The following is a 19,449-nucleotide window of genomic DNA, read 5'->3' on the forward strand; positions in this document are numbered from 1 at the left end:
ATAATAATCAGAGAAACCCACTGACCGTGAGATCGTTTCAACTAACTTCAATAATCCTGCATTCAGCAGATAGCCGGTAGGCACTGGAGCCCAAGCTGTGAGCAGAGAACCTCGATCTGCCTTCCACGTGAATTCCCCTCTCACACCCTGCTTTCCATGGGAACAGCCTTTCCGACAGTAAGCTCAGGTTCAGGTGCAGGTCCCTGCGGCAGACAGCAGTGACGAATGTACGATGCATGCGGGCAGGGACAAGGTCTGCCTGGGAGGATCAGGAAGGTCTCCTGGAGGATCCCAAAGGACACGTGGGCCTCAACAAGTGGAAAGGGGGTGGAGTAACAAGTGCATTCCAAGTAGAGCTGAGGGTGGGAAGTTCCAGGAGTAGCGATGGGCACGGAAACATAGGGAGGGGAGCAGTGAGAGACCAGGCAGCCGAAATTAGACACCCAGATCCACAGCCACATGCAGAAGTCCCAACTTTAACCACAGACAATGGGGGGAGGCCACCAGAGGATTTAAACAGGGGAACGTTTCCTGACAAGCCCGTTTTGTTTTTTTGAGGAAGATTAGCCCTGAGCTAACATCTGCCGCCAATCCTCCTCTTTTTACTGAGGAAGACTGGCCCTGAGCTAACATCCGTGCCCACTTTCTCTACTTTTTATATGTGGGACGCCTGCCACAGCATGGCTTGCCAAGCAGTGCCATGACCACACCTGGGATCCGAACTGCCCAACCCCAGGTCGCCGAAGCAGAACATGCACATTTAACTGCTGCACCACCAAGCCGGCCCCGACAAGCCCTTTTTGATCTAAAACTAATTCAAATCTTTCCCTAACCCTTTCACATTTGGCTTTTACTTTTTTTTTTTTTTGAGGAAGATTAATCCCGAGCTAACACCCACTGCCAATCCTCCTCTTTTTGCTGAGGAAGATTGGCCCTGAGCTAATATCCGTGTCTATCAAGGTGAACCTGGGGCCAACGAGGCCAAACATGCAAACTTAACCACCATGCCACCGGGCTGGCCCCTGGCTTTTTAACGTATATAACCAAAACATTGATGAGGATGTGATTTAAGGGCTAAATAATTTCTAACTCCATTACTATCAATTCTGACTCCATTATGCATAAATTGGGCTGCACCAAAAGTAAAAACTTTTGTGCTTCCAGGAATACCATCAAGAAAAGACAACTCACAGAACTAGAGAAAAGTTTTGCAATCATCTATCTGATAAGGCACTTGTATCTAAAAGATATAAATAAGTCATAACAATAAAAAGATAACCCAATATTAAAATCGGCAAAGCATCTGAACAGACATTTCTCCAAAGAAAATACACAACTGTCCACTAATCACTTGAGAAGATGCTGGACATCATTAGCCATCAGGGAAATGCAAATAAAAATGACAATGAGATACTTCACACCCGCCAAGATGGCTAGAATTAAAAAGTCAGAGAATACCAAGTATAGAGGAGGATATGGAGAGATTGAAACCCTTATATGCTGCTGGAGGGCTTGTAAAATGGTGGAGCTGCTTCGGAAAACAGTCTGGCAGCTTCTCTAACAGTTAAATAGAGTAACCAATATGACCCAGCAATTCCCAAGAGAAATGAAAACATATGTCCACACAGAAATTCGTACACTTACGTTCACAGCAGCATTAGTCATAATAGCCAAAAAAGGGGAAACATCCAAATGTCCATCAATGGATGAATGGATAAACAAAACATGGTATATTCAACAATGCAATCTACACTGAAACTGAAATACAGTGATGCACACCTGAAATTTACACCATTGTAAGCCAATATGACCTCAATAGAGTAATTTTTAAAAAACACCACAGTATAGCCATACAATGGAATATTATTCAACCATTAAAAAAAAGAATGAAGCACTAATACATGCTACAAGACTGATAAACCTTGCAAACATTACACGCAATAAAACACAGACACAAAAGATCACATATTGTACAATTCCATCTAGATGAAATGTCCAAAACAGGCAATCAACAGAGACACAAAGTATATTAGTGGCTGCCTAGGGCAGGGTAGAGAGGAGAATGAGGTGGAAGGGGGACTGTTAATGGGTACGGGGTTTCTTTTTGGGGTGAAAATGTTCTAAAATTGTGGTAATAACTACAAAACTCTGTGAATATACTAAAACCACTAAATTGTATACTTTAAGTAGGTGAACTGTATGGTATGTGAACTATATCTCAATAAAGTGGTTATAAAACAAAAATGATTCCATTATGCACTACTGAAACACAAAATAAGCTCTCAAAAAGGAGTATAGGATCTTGTTCGCTCATTTTAAGGGATCTGAACTAGGGCAATGAAAACCCAGAGAGATTCTATTACTTAACGTTCTAGGTACTAGGTCATACTGAAATATTTATGAGGATTTCCATGTTTTAATACAGAAAAGGCATCTTAAGTTTAAAAAGACATACTCACAAGTGTCAGAAAAGAGTTTTCATAACTCAGGAATAGGATAACACAGGGAGGTCATCAAATGGAAAACAAACATGGATTTGTACCCTGGATATGAAAGTGGTACCCAAATTTATTATTGTTCCACCTCTGAAAAAGAAGTCAAAGGTAAAAAAACCAGTTAATAATGTTTCTAAAACCCCAGTTCGTGACACATCAAAGCGATTAAGAAATAATTTGCCATCATAAAGAACAGAATCTTCACATTCTCAGTTATGTAACTAAGAACTGATCATTTATCCTTTCGAACATTCCATTTCATAGGCATTAGAGTGACTTCCCTCCTCATGGTTAGAGTGGATCCCAAAAAGTGACAGATGCATTAAGCATAAAATTTAAATCAAAAATGTTTAAGAAGTGTTTAAAAAGTGCTACTTGTCAATCCTGAATCTAATCCTAAACTACATATAAATAGACATAAATGCTCATTAGCACAATCTGCAGGCAAAGTAACACCTGATGATGAAAAATTCAGTACTCTGTGCATCGATCTCTCACTGACATGCGTCTCGTAAAATCCATCAGGCTTTCATGTACCTTCCACATATAATCAAAAATAAATACAGAAAAGGCACATTCTGGATTTGTCAAAAAGGTGTGTACCCGACCTTCATACCAATCTTTGGCCAATCCTCAGTACACATGACTGCCACCTACCACAAAACATTGCACTTCCAGGCCTAACATACAACACATTGCCCAGTTTTATTTGACTTTTCCCCCCATTTATTTATACAGCTTCTCAGACCCACCCGGTACTATTAGGCTTCCTATCCAAACACTGCGACTCTGAAATGAATCTCCAAGTCAAAAAAAAAATTACTTTCCTTAAATTAGTTTTCTGAAATATACAGAATCCAGTCCAAAATAGATTTTTCCCATTTCTTCAGTTTTACAGGGAATGCAGAAAGTGAAGTCACAGAAACAGATATCTATGTGCCTTCACAATTGAACAGATGGTACAAACAACTGGTTATACCTAATCATGTTTCTGTCTAGTCTAGCAAGGCCCTGGTGTCAGGAGAGAGTTCTGCCAGATAAGGACAATGCAATGCATTATTATATAGAGTGACTAAGAACCCCAGAAATACAGTTTTAGAAGGTAATCCCAGGCAGGAGAGCTGCGGGAAGAGGGCCTAATATTTTGTGACAATTCCCAAAAGTAAATACATTCGCTACCCAGTACCAGTTTAAAAACACGCACTATATTCGATTCTGTTTAAATGTCTCACAGGAAAGAAAGGCCTTTGTATCCTGCTACCCCGAGGGAGATGAACAACTTGCAATTTGCTTCTCACACTGAATCCCACGTTTGCAACATGTAGAGCAAGGACTTCAGACACCACAAAACAAGGACAGCCTACATTAAGGCCAAATATAGGATGCGATTCTAAACCATGATGCAGTAAAGCCTACGTTTCCTTTTCCAGCGATCAAAAACCCTTTGAACACTCCCAAAAAAGGACGGCAGGGCCGGCGCCTCTCTCCAAGAGGAAGCCCCTTTCTTCTCGGCTCTCCCTGCAGCCTGCCACTTCCCCCGACACATTCAAAGCCTTTGAGAGACGGAGAGCTGGGGTGTGTACGCTTGTGTGGACAGGCGGGAGAGCTCAGCTCCTGCATTCCCACCCTCAACATCTGACCTCATCCTCAGTCATTTAGGCGCAGGGGAGCCCCACCTGCACCTGGCTCCTTTTCACCGCGCCCCTCGCCAGCTGCTCCGTTACTAGGGGAGCACATCCCTGAATCACCCAGCTCACTCGGACGCTCCAGGCCCCCGACCCTGCAGCATGCCTGCTTGGATCTCGCTCTCCCAATCGCCTGCCAGTCCCAGTCCTCCGTTCCCACCGCCGGACTCCTGCCCTTCTTCCCAAGCCGCCCCCGACCACGTAAACTCCAGCTCTAGCCCTGCCCCGCCCTTCCCGACCCCAAAGCCATACCTTCAGGGCCCAGAGCCGGCCTCGCAGCCAAAGCCAGGCAACCCCGAGGCCAGACCGCCGCCCTCGCCCTCGCCCCTCCCACGCGGGGCGCTCGGCCGACCCCGTGTGAGCCCGGCCCCAGCCCACCCCGACACCCACTCCCTCCCCACGGCGGCTCAAACCCCGCCCCAGGCCCGGCGCCCCTGGGCTCCGCGCCCCAGCCTGAAACAGCCCCTCCCCACCCAAGACCCCACCCAACCAAGCGGGGTCCCGACCCCTGGAAACCATCCCTCGGACAGCCCCGTGCCCCGCGGCTCCTCACCCGGCGGAGAGGGCGCCGCACCCCCAAAAGCCTCCCCTGGGCAGCCTCCTCCGCACAGGGAGCCCGGGTCGCTCTCGCCAGGCCTGGCGGTTCTGTCCCCAACCCCCTCCCCCCGGCCCCCACCTCCTGCACCCCGGCCTGGGGGCCCTGCCCCACGCCGCCGGCTCCTGTCAGCCGGCGCCGGCACATGCCGAGGGGACGGGTCCGCCCGCCCGGCTCGCTCCGAGCGGCCCCGCCAGCGCGCGCTGCTCACCAGGACCGAGGTGCCTGGGGAGCCGCCACCGAAGTCCCCGCTGCAGAGCCCAGCGAAGCCTCCAACCGCTGCCGCCTCCCGCCTGGCACTGAGCGCCGCACGGGGGAGGGGCGGGCCGCCGCCACCGCCCCCGCCGCCGCACGCAGGCCCCGCCCCCGCGCAGCGCCGCGCCCAATCAGGGCCACCGGGCCGCGCCGCGCCACGCCCACTTCCGGGAGGGGAAGCCCGCTTCCCAGCTACGTCCCCTGCCGCCCTCTAGCGTGCGCCCCCTCTGGTCGCGCCGAGGAATGCAGGTGGGCCGCGGATGAAGGCGGTGCCCAAGTGCACGCACCGCCCACTGAGTCATGGCAGCATCCGAGGGCCACGCCCACTGCTCCTTATTACCGGGAGGGGCCTTCTTAGAGCTCCGCCCACTGGCCCGCTGGGCTCTGCAGGGCCACAGTCCCCGGCTCCTCAAAGATTCCCCCAGAGCCCTTAAAACCCGATGAGCTCCTCTGAGCCCCGCCCACCGCCCCATCAAAACCCCCAACCAGCCTCGTGACTCCCTAAGCCCGGCTCCCGTCCCATTACTTCAGAACTGGCCCCTCGGCGCCACAAAGCCCCGCCCCAACTTCTAGAAGTCCCGCCCACTGTTGTCTGAATACGTGATACTCCAAGCCCCGCCCCGAATCTCGAATCCCCGCCTCTGGCTCCCGAAGCTCCGCCTCTGCTCCCACCACCCTCTCCCCGCCCCCCTGCTCTGCGGACTCCCGACCCCCTGGCCTCCACTTTCCACTTTGCATTTGTCACAGGGTGGCTGCCCCTGGGTTGGGCCACACCCATGTATCCCCCAGCAGTACATGGGAGGACCGGTCGTGACCCCGTTTCGCAGGTGAGGAAATGAAGGATACAGGGTCCCTCCCTTCCTTTTCCTGGCCAAAGTCCCTCACCCGTTTGCTTACTAACTGGGCGGCCCTGGCCTTTGGAAAGTCAAAGCACCGGGATTGGAGTCCCAGCTGTGCTGCTGTCAGACTGTCCTGGGGCAGCTCCCTTCACCTCTCTAGGCCTGAATTTCCTGATCTTTGGCGTGAAGTTGTCCTCCTAAAAGCCAAAGTCCCTTTCTCAAATACCAAGCTCTGAAATGCCAAGATTTGGGGAAACTGGTCCTGAGGAACTGAATTCACAAAGCAGACCTGCTGAGGCGAAGGGCCATTTACTTCCCAAAGCAAGGCATCTTTGCAATTCACAGGGGGGCGATTTTCATTTTAAGCATCAGCCTCAGAAATGTGTGTTATGTAAATCAAGGTCCACCCGAACCAAAACAGCTCTCAGCACAAATTATTTATCCTCTCTAAGCCTCAGTTTCTTTACCAGTCCAACAGGGAGAGTAGCATCCCCTCTCTGGAAGGATTCCAGGAGCTCACCTTCAATAGTGAACCCAGCAGGGCGCCTGCCTAGTGATCTGCCCGCAACAAATGGTACCCGTGGCTGTTCCTGCGGTGCTTCAACAATATAAAGGGATGGGTTTCATTTGCCTTCAAGCATCCACTGCCATCAAGAGGGACTGAGACCCTTTCCGCAGCCAGACTTAGCCACTCGTTTCATTTAAATGAGATGACGGTGGTAAAGCACGTACTGCAGTGCCAGGCATTTGGCAATGCACAAAACACGATTGGCTATTATTGTGATGTTTATGGTTCCTGGCTTTCCTTAAACCAGAGCATTGACAGCAGTGAGTTCTGAGTGCTTTTGGGAAAACGAAGGTTGATAAAGTGCTTTGAGATGGAGCCGGGAACCAAGCTGGCTTACTCTTTGCAAACAGATTATTGCTAACCTTTTCCTTTGCTTATACATACCAGGCGCTACCTGAGCCCTTTAAGTGTAAAATCTCCTGAAATCCCCTCAACAATCCTGTGGCCACAAAAACAATTCTTAACCCTCATTATACAGGTGAAGAATATGAGAAGGTAAATTACTTGCCCAAGGTCACACAGCCTGAACCGGGTAGAGCTAACGATGGAACCAACATCCTTCTAATTCCACAGTCTGCACTCTTAGCCAGTTAGTCATTACATTAAGCTGCCTCTTTGGCAGCATTACAGAATAGAAAAAACGTGGACTTTGGCTTTAAATTCGGGCTCCACTAGTTACCAGTTGTGTGACCTCAGACAAGTCACTTCCCCTCTCTGTGCCCTACTCTCCCCCTCTATAGAGTGGGGTTCATTCAAATGCTTACTTCGTGGGGTAGTTTTGGAGATTGAGGAGTTTAGATTCAATGAATTAAGGCATGGCATAGCATCGAGGACAGTGCCCGGCACACAGTAGGTGTTTAAAATATGTTGATTCCTTTCACCTAGTTCGTTAAATGATGAGATTAGAAGTAAGATTTCCCAAGACACCAACTCCTCCCAGATAACATAACCATAAAGTGGACCATGAAGTCCACTGAGAAAAAAAGATCCCAAGACCTCTGCCTCCCATCCCGCTGCCTGTTTCAGTTCCTATCCCGCTGCCTGTTTCAGTGCCCAGCTTTATCCCTGGGTTGGGGGAGGTGATTCTTGCACAGAAAGCATCCAAGGCCAGAAGCAGTGCCACGTCACCATCCGACCCCACACCTGCCCCAAATGTGGCCAGCTGAGAAGCAGCAGGAAAGTTGCCTAACCCTCTGCTGGGAGAAAATCGCCATCATCTTGCTGTTCTTGAATCTATAGCAGCCCTTTCGTGGGCCGGAAGGAAACCTTGGCTCTGTCCAAAACTGGCCCTAAGTGGAAGGATTCGGTCCAGGTAAGATGCTGGATTTGAGAATCTTTTCCTGATCGCAAAAGCTGGTAATTGCTGAAGTGGTCTAAGATAGATGCTAGATGAAGAGGAATTTAATGACCAGGAAAAATAAGAGTGATTGCAAATCCCACATAATACATGTGCCAGCTCAGGTATGAAGAAGAAAGAATTGTGGGACCTGCATTCAGAGGCTCCTCAGCAAATCATTTTTCTATTTTCTCTTGGTACCAAATGGGGACATTAGTCTTAGGTTGCCAAGGCAACCAGGAAGCTGAGTGAATTAGCCCTGTGGAAGCATTAACAAATATTAATAATATTAAATAAATGAGAGACTGGAAGCTCCCAGAATAATTGCAGTAGGCAAGACCCCTAATTGAGTGACGGAAGAGGATAAAGCTCAGAGAACATTAAAATTCACGCTACATTGATAAATCTCGATTCTCGCTGCTCTGAGTACTTCTTTCTGCAAAATAGGAGCTGGAAATGATTGACGGGCTACAGATAGATGGCCTTTTTTTTAATTAAATTTTTTACTTTGAGATAATTGTAGATTCACATGCAGTTGTAAAAACTTATACAAAAGATCCCATGTACCCTCTACTCAGTTTCCCCTGATGGTAACATCTTGCGAACTATAGTACAATATAACAATCTAGACATTGACATTGATACAGTCAAGCAAGATTCAGAACATTTCCCTCCCCACAAGGACCCCCCCCCACTTCCCTTTATAGCCACAATCACTTCCCTCCTAACCTCACCCTTCCTTACCCGCTGGCAACCACTCACCTGTTCTCAATTTCTATAATTTTGTCATTTCAAGAATAACAAATGAGGGGCTGGCCCAGTGGCACAGCGGTTGGGTGCGCACGTTCCACTTCAGTGGCCCGGGGTTCACCAGTTCAGAGCGTGGATGCGGACATGGCACCACTTGGCAAGCCATGCTGTGGTAGGCATCCCACATAGAAAGTAGAGGAAGATGGGCATGGATGTTAGCTCAGGGCCAGTCTTTCTCAGCAAAAAGAGGAGGACTGGCAGCAGTTAGCTCAGGGCTAATCTTCCTCAAAAAAGAAAAAAAAAAAAAGAATAACAAATGAAATACACATAGCATGCAACCTTTTGGGACTGGCTTTCCACTCAGTATAAATCTCTGTTGATGAATCCAGGTTGTTGCATGCATGAATAGTTTTCTCCTTATTATTGCTGAGTAATATTCCATAAAATGGATATACCACAGTTTGTTTAACTATTCACCCATTAAAGGACACCTGGATTGTTTCCAGTTTGGGGCAGTTTATTATGAATAAAGATAATATAAACATGAAAACTATTCATGTACAGGTTTTTGTGTGAACATAAATCTCCATTTCTCTGGGGAAAATGTCCAGGAATACACTTGTTGGGTCATATGGTAGATACTTGTATGTTTAGTATTTTAAGAAACTGCCAAACTCTTCTCCAGAGTGACTGTATCATTTCACACCCCCACCCACCGGCAGTCTAGGAGTGATCCAGTTTCTTCGCACCTTCATCAGCATTTGGTGTTGTCACTATTTTTTATTTTAGCCATTCTCATGGGAAAAGTGATACATCACTGTGGTTTTAATTCGCAGTTACCTGACAGGGGATGATGTGGAAAATCTTTTCATGTGCTTATTTGCCATCTGTCTATCTCTTCGTGTCTTTTGCCCGTTTTTTAATTGGACTGTTATTTTACTGTTGAGTTTTGAGAGTTCTTTATATATATATTCTACCTACTAGTCTTTTGTTGGATATCTAGTTGGCAAATATTTTCTCCCAGTCTATAGTTTGTTTTTCATCCTCTTAATGGAGTCTTGCACAGAGAAAATGTTTTTAATTTTGATGAAGTCCAATTTATCAATATTTCCTTTTATGGATCCTGCTTTTGGTATTAGATCTAAGAATGCTTTGCCTATATCCTAAAGATTTTCTCCTATGCTTTTACTAAAAGTTTTATAGTTTTATATTTCACATCTAAGTCTGATCCATGTTGAGTTAAATTTTTTTGAGGAAGATTAGCCCTGAGCTAACATCTGCCACCAATCCTCCTCTTTTTGCTGAGGAAGACTGGCCCTGAGCTAACATCCATGCCCATCTTCCTCTACTTTATATGTGGGACGCCTGCCACAGCATGGCTTGATAAGTGGTGTGTATGTCCATGCCTGGGACCTGCACCGGCAAACCCTGGGCCACCGAAGTGGAGCACATGAACTTAACCGCTGTGCCATTGGGCCGGCCCCAATGTTGAATTAATTTTTATATAAAGTTTGAGACTTAGGTTGAGATTCTTTTTTTTGCCTCCAGATATACAATTGCTCCAATATCATTTGTTGAAAGGCTATCTTTCCTCCATTGAAAGATGGAGGAAAAATCCATTGGGTATATTTACGTGGGTCCGTTTCTGAGTTCTCTATCCTGTTGCATTGATCTATATATCTGTCTTCTTCTTCTTTTTTTTTTTTTTTTTTAAGGATTGGCACCTGGGCTAACAACTGTTGCCCATCTTTTTATTTTTTTTTCTGCTTTATCTCCCCAAACGCCCCCTGTACACAGTTGTATATCTTAGTTGCTGGTCCTTCTGGTTGTGTGATGTGGGACACCGCCTCAATGTGGCCTGACGAGCAGTGCCATGTCCACGCCCAGGATCTGAACCCTGGGCCGCCGCAGCGGAGCGCACGAACTTAACCACTCGGCCACGGAGCCGGCCCCCTGTCTTCTGACGTGACCACACAATCAGGAGTACTATAGCTAAGTAATATGTCTTGAAATTGGGTGGACTGTTTTCTCCCACTTTATTCTTCTTTTCAAAAAGTGTTTTTAGCTATTCTAGCTTCATTGCCTTTGCATATAAATTTTAGAATAATCTTGTCTATATCTACAAAAAGTCTTTCTGGGATTTTTGTAGGAATTGTCTTAAGCATGTATATCAATCCGAATAGAATCAAAGATTTATTATGCTGTCTTCCAACCCATGCGCATTATAAGTCTATTTGTTTCGATCTTCTTTGATTTCTTGATCATATTGTGTAATTTTGGTATACAAATCCTATACATGTTTTGTTAGATTTATACCTAAGTCATTCTTTTCATCAATTGTAAATAGCATTGTACTTTTTAATTTTGGTGTCCATGAGTTCATTGCTAGTATATTTAAATACAATTGATTTTTTGGTATGTTTGTCTTGTATCCTGCAACCTCGCTGAACTTACTTATTAGTTCTAGGAGGTGTTCTGCGGACTACTTGGGATTTACTATGTAGACAGTCACATCGTCTGTTAATAGAAACAGTTTTATTTCTTCCTTTCTGATCTGAATGCCTTTTATTTCCTTTTCTTGCCTTATTGCACTGGCTAGAAACTCCAGCACAGCATTGAATAAGTCATGAGAGCAAACGTCTTTGCCTTGTTCCTGACCCTAGGGAGGAAGCATCCAGTCTTTCATCAGTAACTATAACGTTAGCTATAACTTTTTTTTGTAGATGCTCTTTATCAAGTCATGGAAGTTGCCCTTTCTTCCTATTTTTCTTAAAGTATTTATCATGAATGGGTGTTGAATATTGTCAAATGCTTTTTCTGCATCAAATGATATGATCGTGTGGTTTTTCTTCTTTAGCCTGTTAATACGGTGGGTTACACTGACTGGTTTTTGAATACCGAGCCAGCCTTGCATTCCTGGAATAAACTCCACTTGGTCATGGTGTGTAATTAATTTCATATATTGAATTCTATTTGCTAGTGTATTGTTAAGCATTTTTGTTTCTAAACTAATGAAGAATATTGGCCTGGAGTTTCCCTTTTTTGTACTGTCTTTGTCTGGTTTGGATATCGAAGGAACACTGGCTTAATGAAATGAGTTGGACATGTTTCGTCTTCTGTTTTCTGGAGAGATTGTGTGGATTGCTGTTGATTCTTTAAAGGTTTGGTAGGCTTCTCCAGTAAAACTATCTGGACCTAGAGATTTCTTTTTTGGGAGCTGTTAAATTACAAATTCAGTTTCTTTTTTTTTTTTTTAAAGATTTTATTTTTTTCCTTTTTCTCCCCAAAGCCCCCCGGTACATAGTTGTATATTCTTTGTTGTGGGTCCTTCTAGTTGTGGCATGTGGGACGCTGCCTCAGTGTGGCTTGATGAGCAGTGCCATGTCCGCGCCCAGGATTCGAACCAACGAAACACTGGGCCGCCTGCAGTGGAGCGCGTGAACTTAACCACTCGGCCACGGGGCCAGCCCCACAAATTCAATTTCTTTAATAGTTATATCGCTATTCAAATTATCTATTCCATATTGGGTGAGTTATGGTAGTTTGTGTTTTTTAAGGAATTGGTCCATTTCACTTAAGTTGTCAAATTTATGTGTGTAGAGTTGTTTGTAGAGTTTTCTTATTAACTTTTGCTGTCTGCAGGGTCTGTAGTGATAGCTCCTGTTTCATTCTTTATATTGGTAATTGGTAATTTGTGTCTTCTATTTTTTTTCTCTTGGTCAGTCTTAGAGATTTGTCAATTTTACTGATCTTTTCAAAGCACTGCTCTTTGCTTCATTAATTTTTCTCTATTGTTTTCCTGTTTTAAGTGTCACTGATTTGTGCTCTTATGTTTATTTCCTTCCTTCTGTTTGTTTTGGGTTTATTTTGCTCTTCTTGTTCTAGGTTCTTGAAGTAAAAGCTTAGATTATTAATGTGAAACTTCTTCTTTTCTAGTATATGTGTTTAGTACTATAAATTTCCCTCTCAGCACTGCTTTAGCTGTAGGCCACAAATTTTGATGTGTTGTATTGTCATTTTCTTTTCTTTTTTTCTCTTGAGGAAGATTAGCCCTGAGCTAACATTTGCTGCCAATCCTCCTCTTTTTGCTGAGGAAGACTCACCCTGAGCTAACATCTGTGCCCATCTTCCTCTACTTTATATGTGGGATGCCTACCACAGCACGGCTTGCCAAGCGGTGCCATGTCCGCCCCCAGGATCTGAACTGGTGAACCCCAGGCTGCCAAAGCAGAATGTGCAAACTTAACTGCTGCACCACCAGGCCAGCCCCATATTGTCATTTTCATTTAGTTTAATGTATTTTTTAATTTCCCTTGAGATTTCCTCTTTGATCCATGAATTATTTATAAGTATGTTGTTTACTTTCCAAGTGTTTGGAGGTTATTCTATCTTTCTGTTATTGATTTCTAATTTGATTCCACTGCAGTCAGAGAACACTCTGTATCATTTAAATTCTTTTAAATTTGTTGAAATTTGTTTTATAGTACCAGATATGGTCTATCTTGGGATATGTTCTGTGGATACTTGAAAAGAATGTGTATTCTTTTTTTTAAGATTTTTTAATTTTTCCTTTTTCTCTCAAATCCCCCCAGTACATAGTTGTATATTTTAGTTGTGGGTCCTTCTAGTTGTGGCGTGTGGGATGCTGCCTTAATGTGGTCTGACGAATGGTGCCATGTCCGTGCCCAGGATCCAAACCAGGGAAACCCTGGGCCACTGAAGCAGAACTCGCGAACTTAACCACTCAGCCATGGGGCTAGCCCCAAATGTGTATTCTTTTTCTGTTCAGCAGAGTGTTCTATAAATGTTGAATAGATTCTGTTGGTTGATGGTGTCCTTGCTGATTTTCTGTCACATTGTTCTTTCAATTGTTGAGAGAGGAGTGTTGAAATCTTAAACCATAACAATGGATTTGTCTATTTCTCCTTTCAGTTCTATCAGTTTTTGCTTCATGTATTCTGCAGCTCTGTTGTTTGGTGTGTATACATTAAGGATTGTTAGGTCTTCTTGATGGATTGTCCTTTCATCATTATAGAATGTCCCTCTCTGTCTGGTAATCTTCTTTGCTCTAAAATGTGCTTTATGTAATATTAACATAGCCATTCCTATGTTCTTTTGGTTACTGTTTCCATGATATATATTTTTTCCATCCTTTTACTTTCAACCTGCCTATATCAGCATATTTGAAGTGAGTTTCCTGTATATTGCATATAGTTGGTTCATGTTTTTTAATTCCCTCTGCCAATCTCTGTCTTTTTTTTTTTTTTTTGAGGAAGATTAGCCCTGAGCTAACATCTGCTGCCAATCCTCCTCTTTTTGCTGAGGAAGACTGGCCCTGAGCTAACATCCATGACCATCTTCCTCTCCTTTATATGTGGGATGCCTACCACAGCATGGCTTGCCAAGCGGTGCCATGTCTGCACCCGGAATCTGAACCAGCAAACCCCGGGCCACCGAAGTGGAACGTGCGAACTTAACCACTGCACCACTGGGCCAGCCCCAATCTCTGTCTTTTAATTGGTGTATTTAGACCATTTACATTTAAGATAGTTATTGATAGGTTAGAGCTTAAGTCTACCATTTTGTTTTGTGCTTTGTGCTTGTCCTCTCTATTTTTCATTTCTCTGTTTTCTTTTTCCTGTTTTCTGGGTTACTCGAACATTTTTTAGAATTCCATTTTGATTTATCTCTAGTATTTTTGAGTGTTTCTCTTTGTATAGCTTTTTTAGTGGTTGTTCTTAAGTATTACATTATGGATATAGATAAAGATAAGCCTATCTATCTCTATCTATATATAGATATCGATATATCTATTCACAGTCTACTGGTATTATCATTTTACCAGTTGAAGTGAAGTATAGTGACTTTATCTCCCTTTATGTCTCTTTTGTTTGTAACATAATTATCTTAAAGATTTTCTCTACATATATTTAGAAGCATATCAGACAGAGTTATCATTTTTGTTTCAGGCATCAATCTTTAGTGTCCCCATGTGTCCTCCTCTGACAGCACAGGAAGGTATTCTCAGACAGTGGGCAAAGTCCTGACTCTCTCTGATGCCACCCTAGAGGAGAGATATAGGAGCATGTCACTTCTGCCAGCTGGGATAGAAATCCAGACCCCTCCTATGGTCTCCATTGATACCAATGTGGGGAGGACCTCATGACTACCAGGTGGGGATGAAAGTCCCTGCTCCCTACTCACCTTCTGTGACACCACCTTATGGTGTTGTGGGTGCGTCAGTGAGGAAATGCAGGTTGCACACTTGGCTCAGGGCCCAGCACATGCTGGGAGTTGAGTCCATACGTGATAGCCATGATGGACTGAGCTGATGGCAGAGTTCCTGGTATAACAACTAGCCCTGTCACTTCCTGGCTCTGAGCTCTTGGGGAAGTAACATCACCTCTCTGGGCCTCAGTTTCCTTATCTCTTCAGTGGGGAGAAATGATGCTAATCTGAGATTATGTTTGTGAGCATGTCTGCCACAGATCTTTAATACAAATAAATACTATGATGGAGCTGGTGCTTATTAAACACTTACTGCTCACCAGGCCCAGTGTTACCAATTTTCCAAGCACTAACTCAATGAGTCCTCACCCTAAACTGATGAAAAATAGTATGGCTTTTTAAATCCCCAGTTTACAGAGGAGGAAACTGAGGTTTGTTACACAGCAAGAGCTAACTGACACAAACTCAAAAGACCTCAGGAGAGGTATTCTACTTGCGCTCAGTAATTCTATTCTCAGAAATTTATCCTAAGGTAATAATCATGGTCACATGCAAAGATACGGTCAATTCTCATTATTCACGGTCGTTATATTCTATACAGTCATCACGAACACTGAATTAGTGAATACTGAATTATTGCTGCTAGGGGAAATACGGCATTAGGTTCCTGGAGGCCTCTGGTCACAATATTTCCATCAACCAATCAATATATAACCTTGTTTTTATGTATGTTTCTGTTTAAAGATACCTTATTTAATATATACATTGTTGATCAATATATACATAATTAATTCATTAACAATGAACTCATAGCCAATAGCACTAAAACTCACGTCTGAATGAAGCTTATCGAACACGTGTATTTTCTCCGTAAGGCAAGTGGCAGCCTTCTTATGCTTGGGAACGCTAGACAGCACGTCAGCACTACGCTTGGGGGCCATTTTATTTTTTATTTATTTATTTATTTTTTTTTTTTTGGAGGAAGATTAGCCCTCAGCTAACTACTGCCAGTCCTCCTCTTTTTGCTGAGGAAGCCTGGCTCTGAGCTAACATCTGTGCCCATCTTCCTCTAGTTTATACGTGGGACGCCTACCACAGCATGGCTGCCAAGCAGTGCCGTGTCCGCACCCGGGATCCGAACCAGCGAACCCCAGGCCGCCGAGAAGCAGAATGTGCGAACTTAACCGCTGTGCCACCGGGCCGACCCCTTGGGGGCCATTTTAAATAGCAAAAATCATGCCCAAGATGCATACAAATGCTACAAATGTGGCACTAAATACAGTCGGCCCTCTGTATCTGCAGGTTCGACATCCACGGATTCAACCAACCATGAGTCGAAAGGCCTACGATGGTTGCGTCTGTACCGAACACATACAGACCTTTTTTTCTTGTCATTATTCCCTAAACAATACAGTATAACAACTATTTACATAGCGTTTGCATTGTATTAAGCATTATAAATAATCCAGAGATGATTTAAAGTATACAGGAGGATGTGTGTAGGTTATATGTAAGCATTATGCCATTTTTTATAAGGGATGTGAGCATCTGTGGATTTTGGTATCCTGGGGGAGGGCCCTGGAACCAATTGCCTGCAGATACCAAGGGACAGCTGTATACCGTGTATACCCTGAAAGGACACTTGCTTACAGTGTGAGAGCTGAAACAAGCAGGCAGCACATCACCTTGTTCAACCTCAACTGGCAACGTGCACATTGGCTAGCTCAAGGTTTTCACCACTCTGCACATGCCCACAAATGACTACAAAAGCACTGTGAGTATTGCTTTTGGGGTTACAAATAAAGGGTTTTTTTTTTTTTTTTTTTGCTGGGAAAGATTCACCCTGAGCTAACACCTGTTGCCAATCTTCCTCTCTCTTTTTTTTTTTCTGCCCAAAGCCTCAGTACATAGTTGTATATTCTAGTTATAAGTCCTTTCAGTTCTGCTATGTGAGCCACCACCACAGCATGGCTACTGACAGACGAATGGTGTGGTTCCACGCCTGGGAACTGAACCCAGGCCGCTGAAGTGGAGCACACTGAACTTTAACCATGAATTCATGCATAGAGAGTCCACGAATAATGAGGACCAACTGTATATGCATAAGGACGTTTATCACACGGCTGTTTGCCATGGAAACAGCCCTTGACGGAATCAACAAGAGGAGACAGGTAAATACATCCCAGTGCAGTAATTGGCAAGAATGCTATGAACGAGGGATACGATCAGGAAGACAGACTGAGGGAAGGCCCTGGACAGAAGGGACATCAGCAAAAACATCTGTACCTCATCCTGGAGGCAAAAATGACTTCCCAGAACCCAACTCTGGCCTCTTCCTTCACGAGCTCTGTGGTCTCCATCTTCCACGTGTCCAGGTAACACCTGTAAAGGACTGCGGTTCAACAGGGACCATGGAATATGGCCTCAGCCTCCTCCTCTTGTGAAGCATGGCTATTCCCGGGAGCCGCAGGTTTTCAAGCAGGAAAACTAAAAGAACTTTGTGGAAGAATACTTGTTGCTCAATGATATGTAAAAATATTCCAGATGTGCTGTAAGATGAAAAAGGCAGGTCAGAAGGCAGTATGTCCCACTTTTATAAAACACACACTCACGTACATATTGTAACAGAAATTATCTCTGAGTGACAGGATTCGAGTTATGGGTGGGTTTCCTCTTTACACTTCCTGTTCCGTATTTTCCAGTTTTTCTGCAAAGGGCATTCAACAGTTTGAAATCAAATAAGTTATCTTCTTGAAGGGGGAGAAGGAATTCTATAAATTCAAAGTGCTTTATCAAGACCCCAAGCCCAAGCTCAGCAGAACCCCAGCTGGAAGAATTTCCAGACAATGCTCCTGTGAAGATTGTTCAAAATTTAAACATGAATCTTGGCACGGCAAGTGCTCAGTCGTCCACGTAAATCTCGTTCTGGGGGTAATAAACCTTGCGAACGCCCGTGCCATCTGTAGCAGTGCCAGCTGCAGCTTCCGAAGCCCAACCTGGCCAGTGCTCCCCTAATAAATCCAATGCCTCAGCCTCACACGAAAAGGGAATTACTGTTCATTAATAACAGCAATAAAGGCTTAGGCCAGTGGTTCTCGACTGGGGGCAATTTGCTCCCGGCCTTCCCCCAGGGGGACATTTGGCAATATCTGGAGACATTTTTGGTTGTCACAACTAGGAGGATGCTCCTGGCATCCAGTGGATGGAGGCCAGGGATGCTGCTAAACATCCTACAATGCGCAGGAGAGCCTCCATCCTGCCCCACGACAAAGGATTAAGCCCCAGATGTCTGTAGAAGCTAGATTGAGAAACCCTGGCTCAGACATATGGAGCCTCATTAAGTCTTGCTGGGCCAGAGGCTTTATAGGAAAGCTCCCATTTAATCGTCACAGCCATCCTAGGAGATAGGGCCTATTATCGAGACTCTTTTACAGAAGAGGGAACAGGCTTCGGGAGGGGAAGGAATTTGAGGTTTTATGGCTATGTCTCGCGGAACCCAGAATCTCATGGTGTTTCTGACATCAGGGCCTGCACTCCCTCCTCCCGACCTCCTGCGTCCAAATTGCTGAGTTATTGCTGTTTGTGTTTTGAATTACGGAAACGTTCAGATATCAACGAAAGTAAAGAAAGCCATCGAACAAGCCCCCAGCAGCGTCCGGGCTGCCCTGGGGACCCAAGGACATCCTGCTCTCCTGCAGAATCGAGAATTCCTGTTCACCAAGATCAACATGCCAGCCTGGGCCCTCGGGGGCACGTGAGCGCCTCTCTCCCACAGCTTGGGATTTATTCCCTTTTCCTTTATAGGTTTTGATCACAGCTCCCATCAGCTGTCGTCTCTCCCAGCAGAAGAGCCAGGTGTAAGATCATCTGTTCTCTCCCCAAGGAGGTGTCACTTCCTTTTCTGAGAGGCGAGGAAACGGCTTTTCCCAAAGGAAAGTTGAGCGGGGAGAACATACCCTCTGAAACACACACTCTTGCCACCAAAATTGTCAGTGGCAGGCAGGAAGTCTGCGCGATGTGGGAGCAAAGCCGCTCTCCCTCCCTGCCCGCGCATACGTCAATTCTCATGGACTGGGAGGCGGTATCTTTTACTCAAACAACTGCTCTCCGGTTTCTACTTTGTGCCAGGCTCGACTACAGATGACAAGCAAAGGTCAGCTGGCTTCTTTCAAATGAGGCCAGGCCTTCACGATGGGACAAGAGAAACTGGGTTTGTAACCCAGATGGAAGCTTCTATCAGTCACTCTGAATGTTCGAACTGAATTACTGTGCTGGGAAAGCAGCAGAAGGGATAGCTATGAACGTGAACTCTGGAACCAGACAGCCCTGGGTTCAGAGTCCAGCTGTTTCACTAATCAGCTGTGTGACCCTAGGTAAGTTATCAACCTCTCTGAACAACAAAGAGTTCCCTTACCTGGAAAGTGAGGATTGTTCATTCAACACGTTCTGAGCCCCTACTATGTGCCAATAAATGATTTCTATTATCTTAATGACTACGTAGAACTCTGTCGTTTTTCATTTGTTCTTCCCAATATCTCTGCCAGGGACACCGAGGTAGATGGTAAATTTGGCCACAAATTATTCACCTCCATCTAGCCATGCTGGGTGGAGCTGCTCTGCACTCTGACTCTAGCCTTGACCGTGTCACCAGCCTTGGCCAATGGAACATCAGCAAACACGACACGTGCAAAGACTGTG

The 19,449-nt window shown here is 44.9% G+C and overlaps 1 protein-coding gene and 1 long non-coding RNA gene across 5 annotated transcripts in view; one reads left to right on the forward strand and one right to left on the reverse strand.

The window, feature by feature from the left end:
• The window catches only part of CORO1C (coronin 1C), a 72,850-nt gene extending 67,706 nt beyond the window's left edge, over positions 1-5,144 (reverse strand). Inside the window, exons 1-2 of one of the 4 annotated variants that reach the window (XM_044775725.2) lie at positions 4,987-5,122; positions 2,460-2,585 (exon numbers count right to left, since the gene is read on the reverse strand). The gene's annotated coding sequence lies outside the window, so the exon portion shown is untranslated. Of the gene's footprint in view, positions 1-2,459; positions 2,586-4,432; positions 4,535-4,986 lie in introns of those variants that run through there. The other 3 variants (XM_070516230.1, XM_044775727.2, XM_044775726.2) reach the window with 3 other exon arrangements.
• A 549-nt stretch (positions 5,145-5,693) lies between these two features.
• LOC123288026 (uncharacterized) lies at positions 5,694-19,212 on the forward strand. The gene is made up of 3 exons (XR_011505665.1): positions 5,694-5,857; positions 7,677-7,749; positions 15,825-19,212. It is a non-coding gene; the product is annotated as an uncharacterized lncRNA (long non-coding RNA).
• Positions 19,213-19,449: the final 237 nt, after the last annotated feature.

The sequence above is a fragment of the Equus asinus genome, chromosome 8 (genome assembly GCF_041296235.1).
Source record: "Equus asinus isolate D_3611 breed Donkey chromosome 8, EquAss-T2T_v2, whole genome shotgun sequence".
Classification (NCBI taxonomy): Eukaryota; Metazoa; Chordata; class Mammalia; order Perissodactyla; family Equidae; genus Equus; species Equus asinus.